The sequence below is a fragment of the Coregonus lavaretus genome (genome assembly GCF_964263955.1).
Source record: "Coregonus lavaretus genome assembly, chromosome: 7".
In the NCBI taxonomy this organism is placed as follows: Eukaryota; Metazoa; Chordata; class Actinopteri; order Salmoniformes; family Salmonidae; genus Coregonus; species Coregonus lavaretus.
Genome location: NC_139994.1, coordinates 51,165,170 through 51,182,642, shown reverse-complemented (window position 1 = coordinate 51,182,642; position 17,473 = coordinate 51,165,170).

Here is a 17,473-nt window from a genome sequence, read left to right as displayed (position 1 = left end):
ATTCTAAAATTGATTCAATTAATTGTTCCTCATCAATCTACACACAATACCCCATAATGACAACGTGAAAACAGGTGATGGGATGTATAGACATTATGGGCGGTATATGGATAGAGTATGTAGTATATCTGAAGAATACGTTGTCTAGAATAGTATATGGACAACAATAGTTAAACAGCATAGGCCTTGACTAGAATACAGTATATACATATGAAGCGGGTAAAACAGTATGTCAACATTATTAAAGTGACCATAGGCAGCAGCCTCTAAGTTGCAGGCAATCCAATCTTTTAATGTATATAAGGTTTAATATATCTTTGTAAGATGTTTTCTTTTGTTTTTTTGTAGTTCATGCGCTAGATGGGACTGAGCCCTCTGCCATAAAACAGGAGAGTGGTCTCATGTCAGCCAATGTTGGAGACACAGTGGTTCTGCACTGCCTCTATAAAAGCGACATGGCCATGCATTTCTCCTGGTACAAGCAACCCTTCGGAGCAAAACCTCATCTCATCTCAACCATCTATAAGTATGACAAAGGTGCTACATTTTACCATGAGTTTAAGGATAACCCTCGCTTCTCAGTGCAAAGCAGCAAAGGAATAAATCACCTCAGCATTTCAGACATGAAAAGCTCGGATTCAGCCACGTACTACTGTGGAAGCGCACACTCAAATGTGGTGGAATTTGGAAAAGGAACCATTCTCAATGTAAAAGGTATAGTACTGATTTTCAGACATTCCAAAAAAAATTAATTGATCGATAAAGAGCAGTAAATATAAAAGTAACATTTTGGATATAATCTTACTACAGCATATTCAACACTGATTTACTGACATATATAAACACTATTTTCAGGTTCAGAGTTCAACAGTAAGACTGTGCTCCAGCAGTCTGTATCTGAGTCAGTCCAGCAAGGAGACTCTGTGACTCTGAACTGTACAATACACACCGAGACATGTGCAGCAGGACACAGTGTCTATTGGTTCAGACATGGCTCAGGAGAATCCCATCCAGGAATCATTTACACCCATGGAGACAGGGGTGATCAGTGTGAGAACAGCCCTGAGGCTGGGTCTCCTACACAGAGCTGTGTCTACAACCTCCCCAAGAGGAACCTCAGCCTCTCTGATGCTGGGACTTACTACTGTGCTGTGGCTTCATGTGGGGAAATACTATTTGGAGGTGGGACCAAGCTGGACATTCATGGTAAATATAATATGCTTGTTTATTAACAATATACAAACATGACCCTTAGGTATTACACTGTATTAGCCAATACTATATTATATACAGGGTTGGGGAGTAACTGGGGAGTAACTGATTACATGTAATCAGTTGTATGTCAACTTTTTTTACAGAAACATAATCAGTTACGTTACCAGCAAAAATATTGCAATCAGATTTCAGATACTTTTGAAAAGCTAAATGATGAATTATTGGATTACTGCTAAATTCAGAAAGGATGGTTGGGGAAAAATACATTATAACACCTTTCTGTTTTCTCAATGACATTCAATTCAGCATTGAAAAAAGGCGCAAATTAAATTTTGTTTCACCTGATTGAGTCTGACCACAAGTCAGAGACCACTAAGTTACATAACTGATTATAATTTTGGGGACAGGTAACTAGTAACTGTAACAAATTACATTTAGAAAGTAACCTACCCAACCCTGATTACATAAAAATATACAAAAATTGAAAATATAAAAGGTTTAATTCTTTCAGGTGGTGATATTCAGGTGGATATGAGGATCCTTGTACTCCTCTCCATCATAAGAACTGGAGCTCTCCTCTGCTGTCTGACCATCCTCTTTATCATCTACCTCATCAGGAAATAGATCAATTCAATGATTCAGTTTCTCAATCCTTCAGCTGTTACAAATGCAAATGTTGTTTACTGTCTGTTCAAATGTTTCAGCACTTATCAACTTAGGTGACATACTGTAAAAGTAAAATGCCCATATGTTGATGATGCAGATTCACTTGTAATCATTTGGGGTTCCACCTTGAACATTTTGGAAAACCTTTAAAAAACGTATTCTCATGAACCATTATCGCAAATAACACAAATGTACATGATATATATAGTGGCTTGCGAAGGTATTCACCCCCCTTGGCATTTTTCCTATTCTGTTGCCTTACAACCTGGAATTAAAATAGATTTTTTGGGGGGGGTTGTATCATTTGATTTACACAACATGCCTACCACTTTGAAAATGCAAAATATTTTTTGGGGTGAAACAAACAAGAACTAAGACTAAAACATAAAAAACTTGAGCGTAAATGTCTCTATAAGCTTGGCACATCTAGCCACTGGGATTTTTGCCCATTCTTCAAGGCAAAACTGCTCCAGCTCCTTCAAGTTGGATGGGTTCCGCTGGTGTACAGCAATCTTTAAGTCATACCACAGATTCTCAATTGGATTGAGTTCTGGGCTTTAACTAGGCCATTCCAAGACATTTAAATGTTTCCCCTTAAACCACTCGAGTGTTGCTTTAGCAGTATGCTTAGGATCATTGTCCAGCTGGAAGGTGAACCTTCGTCCCAGTCTCAAATCTCTGTAAGTCTGAAACAGTTTTCCCTCAAGAACTCCCTGTATTTAGCGCCATCCCTCATTCCTTCAATTCTGACCAGTTTTCCAGTCCCTGCCGATGAAAATCATCCCCACAACATGATGCTGCCACCACCATGCTTCACTGTTGGGAAGGTGTTCTCGGGGTGATGAGAGGTGTTGGGTTTGCGCCAGACATTTTCCTTGATGGCCAAAAAGCTCAATTTTAGTCTCATCTGACCAGAGTACCTTCTTCCATATGTTTGGGGAGTCTCCCACATGCCTTTTGGCGAACACCAAACGTGTTTGCTTATTTTTATCTTTAAGCAATGGCTTTTTTCTGGCCACTCTTCTGTAAAGCCCAGCTCTGTGGCGTGTACGGCTTAAAGTGGTCCTATGGACAGATACTCCAATCTCCGCTGTGGAGCTTTGCAGCTCCTTCAGGGTTATCTTTGGTCTTTTTGTTGCCTCTCTGATTAATGCCCTCCTTGCCTGGTCTGTGAGTTTTGGTGGGCGGCCCTCTCTTGGCAGGTTTGTTGTGTTGCCATATTCTTTCCATTTCTTAATAATGGATTTAATGGTGCTCCGTGGGATGTTCAAAGTTTTGGATATTTTTTTATAACCCAACCCTGATCTGTACTTTTCCACAACTTTGTCCCTGACCTGTTTGGAGAGCTCCTTGGTCTTCGTGGTGCCGCTTGCTTGGTGGTGCCCCTTGCTTAGTGGTGTTGCAGACTCTGGGACCTTTCAGAAAATATGCATTAACCATAAGACCAAATGACAGCAAATGTAGGAATGTAGGCCCATGGCACATCTTTACTTAGTTTGAGAAAAGTCAAGAGATTGGTCAAAAGATGGCTGAGTTATTGACTAATAAAAAATCTGATTGTATGTGTCCATCTAAACCCCTATAAATCCACTCCACAGTGACCTATCAGCTTGAAACCTGTCAAAGTGATCATGAACATCCCTAAGATGAACAACACTGAATTTGGTATTGATATCTCAAAAAACAAGGAAGCTATTAACAACTAATTATTTGCATGTGTAACGCTAATGCTCAAAATCATCTTCAATCATTTTCTCCTCATAAACCATACGTCAGAATCACTCCAGATTTTGTATTTAGACTCACTACATCAGTTTTTAATGGTTTTGAGAATAATATTATGGCTGCACTGTACCTATAGATGCATGTTAACACATATGCTAATGAAAAAAAAATACTTTAAAAATCTTCTTCTCATGAACCATAAGTCAGATTGACTCCAGATTCGGCATATAGACTCAATGAATTAGTATCTAGGGAATTTGAGAATGATTAATTGCTGCATTCAAAGTTGGTTATGCTACACCGCTAGATGGCACCATATAACACCCGGGCTATGAGAACTGAACTGATGGACATAGGGCCATGAAATCTGGTATGTAAAACGTTTGTATACATAGATGGGTAAATATGATTATTTAATGACTAACTTATATCTGTACCCCACACATACAATTATCTGTATGGTCCCTCACTCGAGCTGTGAATTCCGAACACAGATTCAACCACAAAGACCAGGGAAGTTTTCCAATGGCTCACAAAGAAGGCACCTATTGGTAGATGGGTAAATATTTAAAAAAAAAGCAGACATTGAATATTCCTTTGAGCATGGAGATTTTATTAATTACACTGTAAATAGTGTATCAATACACCCAGTCAATACATAGATACAGGCGCCCTTCCTAACTCAGTTGCCGGAGAGGAAGGAAACCACTCATGGATTTCACCATGAGGCCAATGGTGACTTTAAAACAGTTCCAGAGTTTAATGGCTGTGATAGGAAAAAACTGAGGATGGATCAATAACATTATAGTTACTCCACAATACTAACAAAATGGCATAGTGAAAAGAATGAAGCCTGTACAGAATACAAATATTCCAAAACATGCAACCTGTTTGCAATAAGGTACTCAAGTAAAACTGCAAAAACAAATGGCAAAAAAATTAACTTTATGTCCTGAATACAAAGCGTTATGTTTGGGGCAACAGCACTTCACTAGGTACCACTCTTCATATTTTCAAGCATGATGGTGGCTCCATCATGTTATGGGTATGCTTGTCATCGGCAAGGGAGCTTTTTAGGATAAAAAGAAACGGAATAGAGCTAACCACAGGCAGAATCCTAGAGGAAAACCTAGTTAAGTCTGCTTTCCAACAGATACTGGGAGACAAATTCACCTTTCAGCAGGACAATAACCTAAAACACAAAGCCAAATATAGACTGGAGTCGCTTACCAAGACTACATTGAATGTTCCTGAGTGGCCTAGTTACAGTTTTGACTTAAATCGGCATGAAGGTCTATAGCAAGACTTGAAAATGACTGTCTAGCAATGATCACTTTGTCATTATGGGGTATTGTGTGTAGATGGGTGAGAGATGTATTTATTTTTTATCCATTTTGAATTCAGGCTGTAACACAACAACATGTGGAATAAGTCTAGGGGTATGAATACTTTCTGAAGGCACTGTATTTCATATCACTGAAGAGATGCTTTTTTATTTAACCTATGGTTAGTCTCGTTGAGATAAACATATATTTTTCAAGAGAGACCTGGTGCTTAAACACCATGAGAATCTCTCTGACTCCACATACTGCATAGATATACATGTATTGTATATGATTTGCAATAAATGCTCTCTTTGTGAGAAGTACAGTGTCTGTTCACCCACCTACCATGAAGGGTGTGATGTCTCTCCCACCAATCAGAGAAAAAAGGTGCCTTTCTGCCTTTCTCTGTAACTGTCAGGCAAAAAAGCCTACTGATCAGATTACTGCACCAGTCCATTTGGTTCATGGTGGGGGAGAGTAACCACTCAGGATGGACTGCAAGATGACCCCACTATTCATCTGTATGGAGATTCTGCATCTCACTAAGTACTGTATGTGCACATCTAGACTGCCTAGTCCATTTCTCCTGTGTTTTGGAAGCTATTTACTGTAAGATAACTGACATTGTTCTCTACCTTGGCTCAACTTATTGACATGGCTTTACTGTAACTATTATGCAAATGAGGATGTCCATTTATTAATTTTACATCTACATCAATTAGCCAAACATGAGCCCTTTACCTCTGGATGATTTACACCATGGGCAAATATTTCCCTCTCCAACTATGTCCAGTGTGTTCCAGATGGTACCTTGCGTCCCATTGTATCTCAGTCTGTGCAGACAGAATCGATGCCCCTAGGGGAATCTGTGACTCTGGAGTGGTTCTCCACAGTAGACTCAGTGTTATCCTGGATATGGCTGAAACACACACCAGGACATGGACTTGTACCCATTGTAACAACCTACTATGAAAAAGTGCAATTCCAGCAAGATTTCGCAAATACATCTCGTTTTGAGCTGCAAAAGGATGATTTTAGCTTTAATTTGACCCTATGGAATGTTGCCCATGCTTATGTTGGATCGTATCATTGTGGAATATTCTGGTATAATTAATACTATTTTGGAGATGGTGCATATCTAATGTGTCAAGTTAAGTGAAGAAACAGGAAGTTTAATAGCATACTATGTTTCCAGTTTTAATTTCTGAGTTTCTCTTTAGCCAATGAATAACTCAAGTGAACGAAACCAAGCTGGACATTGAGGGTAGAACTTCTAAGAGCTGATTTAAAAAAAGCTATGCATATAACTTTACATATTCTGATAATCATGTCTTCTCCTCACACGGGGCACCAAATGTAGTTACAGTTATTATAAACTATATGTGGGGGTTTCTGGTCAGCATCCTTAAGAATTCCCTCCTTTTACACTTATGTATTTATTTTTCTACTTCTCAAGAGAATCAAGCCGGATTGCTGAACTACATAACGTTTGTTCTGGTTGATATCATTACTATCCTCATAGCAACACACATTCTCCTTTGTCTTGTGGAGGAGAAAAGTCTGCAAAAGTCTAAGTAGAACCGGGACAAAATAAACACTTAATTACTAAGAGATCGATAGAACTAGAGACACCATATTTTATGACAAACAACTTATATATGTCCACTACCATTAGCAACTGTAATTTCATTTCTAGGTTAAATGCGTTGAAATTAAATAGACCAAGAACAGAACTACCGCAACGTTACTTTTGTACCTGCTGGTGGGGTGGGAGTAACACAGCCTTGGGACGGAAGTAACAGCTGGCAAAAAGTGCAGAATATCTGTTATCTAAATTTTTCTGGTTTGCAATGTTTGTTACTTTCAACAAATGTACTATCAGCCATAATTTCATGTTCGTGTCGATTTGAATAATGAATGCTACAGGTTCGAAATTTATGAAAATGAACCATGCGTCAGCATCGCAATGTTGCACAACCACAATATTTTGCCTTACAATATTAATCGGACAAAAATGGATGACATAATAGTTATATTAACAATCATTTTCTCATCTCACTTTAATGGGAATGTAGAAGGAGATGTTTTTCACAATTTTCAATTACTATTCATGCTTAGCCCTACCAATCAGGTGCACTCCAGCTGTCCTTGTCATGCGTGCTCCTTGTGTCTTGATAGAATAAACATTTTTATTTTCTTCACAAACAGGAAACTCATCATGGTTATTACATTTCCATGGCTTGACACAAGGTAATTCACCCCCAGAATCATAAAGATACCTATTTTTAACCACTAACCTGTCTATAAAAGCTTATGTGAGATGCTGATCCATCAAGTCGATTGATTATTGCCTAATTCTAAAAATGACATAATTTTCAAACATTGTTGATATTTTGCTAACATTATAATAGCAATATGAATTAGAGGGGACAATGGCCTGTGCTTAAACTTTGTTTTATTTTATTCCAGGTCATCAGTTAACAATGTGTTACTTTTGTCCCTCCCATCTCTCCTGTAACTTCTTCCAGGCTAACACCCAAGACTAGCTAGCATGATACTTGAGACCTATGCTGTCATTTAGTCACTAGATGTGTTAAGAAAATGACATTGTTGGAACCTTAAACAACTAAACACAACTCTTCAACCGAAAAACTCTTCTGGGTCTGTTTTTTTACTTTCATCGTTCAAACACACTTTGCCACATGACAGCAAAGGGGAAGGTTTGCCTAGCGGTGTGCGTGCTTACTCCACTAGGGGTGTGGCGGCTTCTTGGGCATTGTTCAGGGGCATGACGATAGGTGATATCTGTGCTGCAGCGAGTTGAGGTTCCCCACATGTCTTCGCTTGGATGTAACTGATCCCAGTCTGGCTCATAGTGTTCTTATGGCTGGGTCCGGGAGCGTGTGTTAGGCAGCACGCAGGTTGCGCATTTTTATCCGGGTTACCACAGTTCCCCTGTGGGATTGAGCCTTGTGCTACCATGGTTCGTTGATGAGGCGGCGTGCGAATGCGCATTATCAAGTCACAGAGTGTGCATTTATCAGGGTTACCACAGTTCCCTGTGTGTTTGAGCCTTGGGCTGCCATGGCAGCGCATGAGTACACAGATTCCAGGGTACTGCAGGTTTTCCTGTGGGTTTGAGCCTCGGGCTGCTGTGGTTCACGGACTCTGGTCAATGCTATGCAGCGCGCGTGTGCGCTTTGCCAAGTTACAGCAGCTGTTCTGTTGTTGTGGACTTCCGGTTCCTTGTATGAGTTCTGACATTTCAGGCTTGTAAGGTAAGTATTGTGCTCTGTGTGGAAAGTTTCTTGGAACTGTGGTGTCTATGGACTTGGGCTGCAGCGTGTCAGTGCACAGAACCAAGTTGCAGCAGGATCTGGTTCCCTATATGGGTCTCTGACTGCTCAGGCTTCTTGAGGCTCTGACAGTTCAGGCATCTCAGGTAAGTATTAGACCCCCTTTTGGAGCCAGTGGAACCTCTGTGTGATTGGGCTGCCGTGTGCCTCCTAGTTTGCTATCCTCTGAGGCGGCTTGGGGCGGGATTATGTGTCCCCATAGTATGTTACATCGAGTGACCGATTGAAGGGGAACATACAGTCATGAATATAAGTACCTGTTCCCTAAAGGAGAGAACGAGGTATAACATATGTTGACCCCACGCCGTCAGGGTGTTTGGGCTCGATCAAGAGCGGTAGTGAATTCATTGGCCCGTTGGGCATATTTATTGTTTTCTTCAGGTGAATTTGATTGGTTGTTGAATCCCCATTGTGTGATATACTCTACCTCATTCCCTCCTTCATGCTGACCATTTCAGATGCAAGGCAGTCAGATACAGTTGAAGTTGGAAGTTTACATACACCTTAGTCAAATACATTTAAACTCTGTTTTTACAATTCCTGACATTTAATCCTAGTAAAAATGTCCTGTCTCAGTTCAGATCACCACTTTATTTTAAGAATGTGAAATGTCAGAATAATAGTAGAGAGAATTATTTATTTCAGCTTTTATTTCTTTCATCACATTCCCAGTGGGTCAGAAGTTTACATACACTCAATTAATATTTGGTAGCATTGCCTTTAAATTGTTTAACTTGGGTCAAATGTTTCGGGTAGCCTTCCACAAGCTTCCCACAATAAGTTGGGTGATTTTTGTCCCTTTCCTCCTGACAGAGCTGGTGTAACTGAGTCAGGTTTGTAGGCCTCCTTGCTCGCACACGCTTTTTCAGTTCTGCCCACAAATGTTCTATAGGATTGAGGTCAGGGCTTTGTGATGGCCACTCCAATACCTTGACTTTGTTGTCCTTAACCCATTTTGCCACAACTTTGGAAGTATGCTTGGGGTCATTGTCCATTTGGAAGACCCATATGCAACCAAGCTTTAACTTCCTGACTGATGTCTTGAGATGTTGCTTCAATATATCCATATAATTTTCCTTCCTCATGATGCCATCTATTTTGTGAAGTGCACCAGTCCCTCCTGCAGCAAAGCACCCCCACAGCATGATGCTGCCACTCCCGTGCTTCACGGTTGGGATGGTGTTCTTCGGCTTAGGACTCGTTTTACTGTGAATATAGATACTTTTGTACCTGTTTCCTCCAGCATCTTCACAAGGTCCTTTGCTGTTGTTCTGGGATTGATTTGCACTTTACGCACCAAAGTACGTTCATCTCTTGGAGACAGCACGCGTCTCCTTGCTGAGCGGTATGACGGCTGCGTGGTCCCATGGTGTTTATACTTGCGTACTATTGTTTGTACAGATGAACGTGGTACCTTCAGGCGTTTGGAAATTGCTCCCAAGGATGAACCAGACTTGTGGAGGTCTACCATTTATTTTCGGAGGTCTTGGCTGATTTATTTTGATTTTCCAATGATGTCAAGCAAAGAGGCACTGAGTTTGAAGGTAGGCCTTGAAAGACATCCACAGGTACACCTCCAATTGACTCAAATTATGTCAATTAGCCTATCAGAAGCTTCTAAAGCCATGGCATCATTTTCCTGAATTTTCCAAGCTGTTTAAAGGCACAGTCAACTTAGTGTATGTAAACTTCTGACCCACTGGAATTGTGAATTATAAGTGAAATAATCTGTCTGCAAACAATTGTTGGAAAAATTACTTATGTCATGCACAAAGTAGATGTCCTAACCGACATGCCAAAACTATAGTTTGTTAACAAGAAAATTGTGGAGTGGTTGAAAAACGAGTTTTAATGTATATAAACTTCAGAATGCAACTGTCACGCCCTGACTCAGAGGACGCTTGTATGTTGAGTCAGGGTGTGTATTTTCCTTGCTGTGTTTGTCCATGTTGTACATTCTAGGATGTATAGATCTATGTTGGCCTGTGTGGTTCCCAATCAGAGGCAGCTGTCGCTCGTTGTCTCTGATTGGGTCCATACTTAGGCAGCCCTTTGGCGCTAGTGGGTTGTGGGATCTTGTTCCGTATTAAGGTATGTTGTGCTGCCTTGGACTTCACGTTTCGTTGGTTTGTTGTTTTGTCGGTTGTTTATTCATTTAAATAAACATGTACGCATATCACGCTGCGCCTTGGTCCGTCCCGTCTGTAAACGAACGTGACAGAAGATCCCACCAAACGAGGAGCAAGCAGCGTGCCCAGGAGGAGCAAATAGCCATGGCACAGGTGGGCAAATTGTGGTCATGGGAAGAGATATTCACGGGGAAAGGGCCATGGGTGAAGGTAGATGCCCAGGCAGGAGAGGAGCAACGTCAACACGGAAGCCTGCCGAGGAGGAAGCCAGAGAAGCAGCCCAAATAAAAAAATGTTGGGGGGGCTAAAGGGGTGGTCGGGGAGTGAGAGAGAAGAGCCCCGACCACTGCACCCGGTTGGTTTCAAGATTGGGTCCCCACGACCATGGGAAGAGGAGTGGGAACAGTATTATACTGAGGAGTCGGAGGATGACGACGACGACGAGTTTCTGTTCCCTAACTCGTGGGGGCTCCCGGAGGAGTCCTCATGGGATGAGGAGTGCCGTCGACAGAGACCCGAGAGGCAACCCCAAGAACATTTTGGGGGGGGGCACACGGTGTGGACGACGAGGCAGCAGGAGGCCGCGACAGGGCGGATCTGCAGGTTAGGAGAGGAGGCCACCATGTTACGGGGGCTATTGGTTCAGAGGGAGCAGGAGTTATTCGGTCAGAGGGAGGCGCTACAGGAGGCTATAAGGGAGAAGGAAAGTGTAGAGGCACGTCGAGAGGAGCTGGTTAGGCAGCAGAATGAGCGGGGGTTAATAAAGGAACCCAGTCCCGCTCCTCGCACCAAGCAAGTGGTGCGTGTCGCCAGTCCGGTCCGGCCCGTTCCTGCTTCCCACACTAAGCCAGTGGTGCGTGTTCCCAGTACGGCCCGACCCGTTCCTGCCCCTCGCACCAAGCCAGTGGTGCGCGTCGCCAGTCCGGTCCGGCCTGTTCATGCCCCTTGCACCAAGCCAGTGGTGCGCGTCGCCAGCCCGGCCCGGCCTGTTCCTGCCCCTCGCACCAAACCAGTGGTGCGCGTCGCCAGCCCGGTCCGGCCTGTTCCTGCCCCTCGCACCAAGCCAGTGGTGCGCGTCGCCAGCCCGGCCCGGCCTGTTCCTGCCCCTCGCACCAAGCTAGTGGTGCGCGTCGCCAGCCCGGCCCGGCCTGTTCCTGCCCCTCGCACCAAGCCAGTGGTGCGTGTTTCCAGTCCGGCACGGCCCGTGCCTGTTCCACCGGTCAGCTGCTCCACTCCGGAGCCAGAGCAGTCCGCTCCACCGGTGCCAAGTCCAGCTCCGGTCAGCGGCTCCAGTCCGGAGCCTGTGTAGTCCGCTCCACCGGTGCCCGGTCCAGCTCCGGTCAGCGGCTCCAGTCCAGGCCCAGACGTCAGCCCCTCTCCAGGTTCGGGGTCTCCCACACCAGGGTCCAGACAGGGCTTGGTACTTCGTGGGAGGAAAGAGAGGGGAAGCAGCGTGCCGAGGTCCAGACCAGACCAGGGGCGCAACAGGGTGGCAGAGAGTAAGTGGTCGTCACGCCCTGAGACGGATCTGCCTCCGAGGCGGAATGCCCACCCGGCCCCTACCCTGTTATATTTATGTTGTGCGGTCGGAGTCCGCACCTTTGGGGGGGGGGGGTACTGTCACGCCCTGACTCAGAGGACGCTTATATGTTGAGTCAGGGTGTGTATTTTCCTTGCTGTGTTTATCCATGTTGTACATTCTAGGATGTATAGATCTATGTTGGCCTGTGTGGTTCCCAATCAGAGGCAGCTGTCGCTCGTTGTCTCTGATTGGGGACCATTCTTAGGCAGCCTTTTGGCACTAGTGGGTTGTGGGATCTTGTTCCGTGTTAAGGTATGTTGTGCTGCCTTGGACTGGTTTGTTGTTTTGTCGGTTGTTTATTCATTTAAATAAACATGTACGCATATCACGCTGTGCCTTGGTCCGTCCCGTCTGTAAACGAACATGACAGCAACTGTATAGGGATGCATTACTTTGCTGCACAGGATTATGAAACTGTGACCTTTGGGAAAGGTTTGTTTTTGAAGTATGATGTCTGAGTCAGTCCAGCCAGAAGAGTCAAGGTAATTTCTTTCACTTATTTCACCAATTTACCATTTACAGTGTTTCATAGCATGCATAATTTGTAACCTGTATTGCAAGATCAAATGTACTATTACCTGATATTCCTCCAGTAAAACATTTATTGAAAATTAGCAGATTGAAATCATCAAATCCTTTGGTTTCAGAGTATGATTTCCACCTGATTTTTATCGCTCTTGCTCTGGTCACATCAAACATTGTCATTGTGATTGTGATCATTCTACTGTCATGTGGGATATGCAAGGAAAGGAACAGAGGACCTAGAGGTGTAGAAAGACTTGTAATTTGCATCTAATGTGCATACTAATAGCTACTAATCGATGTACTGTTATGTATGTTTCACAGTAATGTTCGACGATGTGTCCATGTAAGAGGAAAATATACCGCTTCAATAAGATTGCTCGTAAACTGTACTTAATGTCATTTTTTTCCTTCCTATTTTTAATCTGAAGTGATAGATTACCAACTGCACCAGTCGATCAGGTAAACTTTAACACATAATCTTCCCCATTATAAATTATTAGACTATTATTATTTATGATACATTATTATATTTTAGCAATCAGAGACCTGATCTCAAAATAAAAGGCTACATACAATGCAAATAAATCTGATAATGTCATTATATCCTCACACGGAGCACCAAATATAGGTACAGGTATTATTAACTACACCATTTATTTTGGTCAGCAACCTTACCAATTCCTTCATTTGAAACTTAGATATTATTTTTCTCCTTCTCAAGAGAATCAAACCCGATTGCTGAACTACATAATGTTTGTTCTGATTGTTATCATCTTGATCGTAACAAACATTCTCTCTGTTACATTCTCAAGCAGAATTACAACCCAGATTACAAGAGGCCAGATAGACAGACCTGAGCGTCCTGTTGGGCTGACACTATTGTTTTTAGCTTCTATGATCAAATGTACTGCAGCGAAGCTCACAATACCTTTAAGGTATACTATAGTGTGACTAAAAGCCAATGCTCCTGCCAAACGCATGTGTTCTTCCATTCAGTGATCTACTTGGTGCAGTCAGAGGAGTGCCCCCTATTGGTTAACAACCACCAATTCCAGCCAATAGTTATCCACCCCAGATAGAATAGCCAAAATAATGACTAGACGCAACTTTAATGGGTGTCATCACTGTGAAAACATATTTTTAATGTTTACTATCCAGACCCGTTATTACTTTAAAATGGACAATATACAGTATGTTTTACCAACTTAAAATGGTAATTCTGGGAACTTCTATGATGATAAACTACAGCCTACAATAATATATTATCATTCTCTCTCTCAAACCAAATGTAAGAGTAGAAAATCAGTGGTTGGTGGTAAGAACAAAATAATCTGTGGTCATTTTATGCAGATATGGCTCTCACACCATGTCCCGCCCCTAATCACAAATTACTTTCATCTAAAGGTGGAGTCCTTCCTTCATGGTCTGGCAGTGTAGATCTAAACACAGAATGGCACGCATATATTTACCAGCTCTTGTCCTCTACAGCTTGTGTAAGTTTTCTAAGTCATTATGATTTTGGGATTCATAGTTAAGACTATGCTTAGGTATAGTAGTGCATGAGTGAACAGAAAGTTCTATGTTTGGAATTGTTTCTAAACCTTTGTCTTCTCTCTTTCAGATCTGACCCCTGTTCTGTCGGTCTCTCCTCCTTCCTCAGTGGTGGTCCATCCTGGAGATAATGTCACTTTGCAGTGCACCAATGTCACTGGAGCTCCAGGACACGTTGGCTGGTTCAAGCAAGTCAACTACTCAGAGCCCCTAGGCATCGCGTCTATGTACAGCTCTGAGTCAACTGTCCGGCATCACAATGGTTTTCAGCCCAGCCATATGGAAATGTTTGTCAGCCATAGAATAATCTTCCTCAAAATCACAGAGTTGGATGTAGCTGATTCTGGTCTTTACTTCTGTGGATTGTTTGATAAATACATAATCTTCACCAATGCGACTGTCCTGAAGGTCCAAGGTAATCTTTTCAACAACTTGTCTGCTATGACTCCAAATGCACTAACATGTATATGAGGTATCAGAGATATTGAGAAAATGTTGGAGATATAGTATCGTACTACAGTTGGAATAACAGTGGGAATATTTATCTCTCCTAATCATCCAAAAGGTCACAACCATTCAGAAAAGTACCTTACAGAGCACTGTGAAGAAGGTATGTTTATTCTGTTATGTTAACTGAGAATCTTTCGTAAATTAATTAATATGATGTACCATGAAAGTACCGCAGAATATAAATAAAGTGCAACAGCATTTTATAGCAACCTAGACTGAGAATGTTCCATTGGTAGCAAACGGGGTAATGTTTTAAATAGTTCTGATTCTGATTGAAATCGGTTTTGTAGGAATGTACCCCATTCCACTGGTTTTGATCCTGGGTGTTGTGACTGCGGCACTGCCTATAGTAATCCTCATCCTGGTCCTCAAGATTAGACGAGACACAAACAGACACAACACAGGTAAGAGCCCATTTCATGATAATATGGGGCCTGTGAACTAGAATGAAATTATCCGTTAATCTCTTCTCTCATCCATCTCTCTTTTTATATCATATTCAGGACCTGATTCTCAACGACAAACACAAAATGATCAGGTAAATATTGTATGATTAAATACTGTATGTTCAGTGATATTATTTTTGAAATATAATTCAGAAATACTATTCAGAAACACTGTAATTGTATGTCATGGTATTTATACATCTACAGAACCAAGATCCAGATGCATTGAATTATGCCGCCCTGAATTTAACCTCCAAGAAGAGGAAGATGGAGAGGAGAAGAGAGAAGGAGCTGGACCCCCATGTAGTGTATGCTGCTACAAGATGACAAAGTGGAGGAGGATGGAAGAGGAGGAAAATCGGTTGGCCAAATCTTTGAATATAAGTTGAAATCTTACTGTATTGTATATGTGTAATTATATTATATGTATTAAAATTTAAATCAATCAATCTCTGCAGTATATATTTAAGCAATAAGGCCTGGGGCGGCAGGTAGCTTAGTGGGTAAGAGCGTTGTGCCAGTAACCGAAAGGTCGCTGGTTCTAATCTCTGAGCCGACTAGGTGAAAAATCTGTCGATGTGCCCTTAAGCAAGGCACTTAACCCTAATTGCTCATGTAAGTCGCTCTGGATAAGAGCGTCTGCTAAATGACTGAAATGTAAATGGTATATGGTCAATATACCACGACTAAGGGCTGTTCTTAAGCACAACGCAACGTGGAGTGCCTGATACAGCCCTTAGCTGGGGTATTGGCCATATACCACAAACCGCTGACGTGCCTTATTGCTATTATAAACTAGTTCCCAACTTAATTAGAGCAGTAAAAATAAATCTATTGTCATACCCGTGGTATACGGTCTGATATACCACGGCTGTCAGCCAATCTGCATTCGGGGCTCGAACCACCCAGTTTATAATTGTGAATTGTACCTCATGGCGACTGTAGCCCTCTCCAACTCAGTTAGGCCACACAGCTCAGTGGTACAGGATGTGGTTAGAGAGGAGGAGTTAGAAGTAAAAACACAACTGTTTAATGGCCTCAGAGGAGTAGTTGCCTATTTTGGCCTCTCTTAACTTAGATCTCTGTTGTGTTTGTCATTTTTTTTACAGGGTGACCCTGAGGGGCAAAGTACCCAGCAGTAGACAATTGCATTATACTGATCACTTATAAAGACAAATAAAGAGTTAAACCAAAATTGCCTTTGTCATGATGTTAAACGCCAATTAGGATTTCCTGTTTAGGCTTTACACTGATCACAGCCCCCTATTCCAAGAATGACTTATAAGGAGAATATGATAGGGGTCTGAGGTAGAGGAGGAGCGAGTGAGGGTATTGCTCACTTCCTGTGGTGTGAGTGACAGGAAGGAGCAGCTCAGTGTAGAGTGAGACCTGCTGAGGTGAACATCACTGGGGGATGAAATGTACCTTATGCTCTCGCTCTCTCTCGCCTGATTTTCAGTCCACCTGCCATTAGATAGAATTGGCAAAATATTTATGACGACAAATAAAGAGTTTTTAAAAAATTGCCTTTGTCATGATGTTATTTGTCAATTAGTAGTTCCTGTCTTTGCACTGATCAGATCCCCCTATTCCGAGAAGCACCTTTTCGGGAGAATATGATTGGGGTCTGAGTTAGAGGAGGGGCAAGTGAGGAACGCATCACTTCCTGTGGTGTGAGTGACAGGAAGAAGCAGCTCAGTGTAGAGTGAAACCTGCTGAGGTGAACATCACTGGGCCTCTCATAGACTGAGAGATGAGATGGCTATTATGTCTCAGTATGTTTTGCCAGATTTACTGTCCACCTGTCAACAGAGTGTGGTTGGTGAAGCATCTAATCATTGACTCTCTTTTTAAAAAATTTGCAAAATATTTAGGTGTGTGTCACAGGTGTGACTAATTGACTCACTAAATCTCCCATTTAACCCCTGTTTCTGTTTGTTTGAGGTACGGCGTCCCACAGGAATTGATGCAGTCCAGGGGCATGGTGGATCCCTTTGTTGGCTGAAAGCGTATGCGTTTGGTGAGATCATACAGAGGACTTTCAGTTGAAGCAACGGTACTATAGAGAGAATATGGACGCCTGTTTCCTGGTCTTCACCACTTCCTGTGCCCCTTTTCTGTTTGGTTTGTTTCATTTTTGTTATTTGTTTGAGATTTGGAACATTGAAAAAAAAAATATGAAATGGAACGTGTGACCACCGCCATTCCCTATTAAAAGTGTTGTTTGTTGAAACTGTTGTCTGACTGTACTTTACTCGGCCTGCTCAACCCAGTTCCAAAAGAACCAGAGCCCGAGTTCCCAAAGGCATCTTAAGTCAAAGATCCTGTGGTTTTAACGATGAACTTAGCCTTAAGATGCTTTTGGGAAACCGGGTCCTGGTCACTGTTCCACCAAGTGTAAATGTGTGGGTGATTTGAGGGGTAGTTGACAATAAGGGTGATG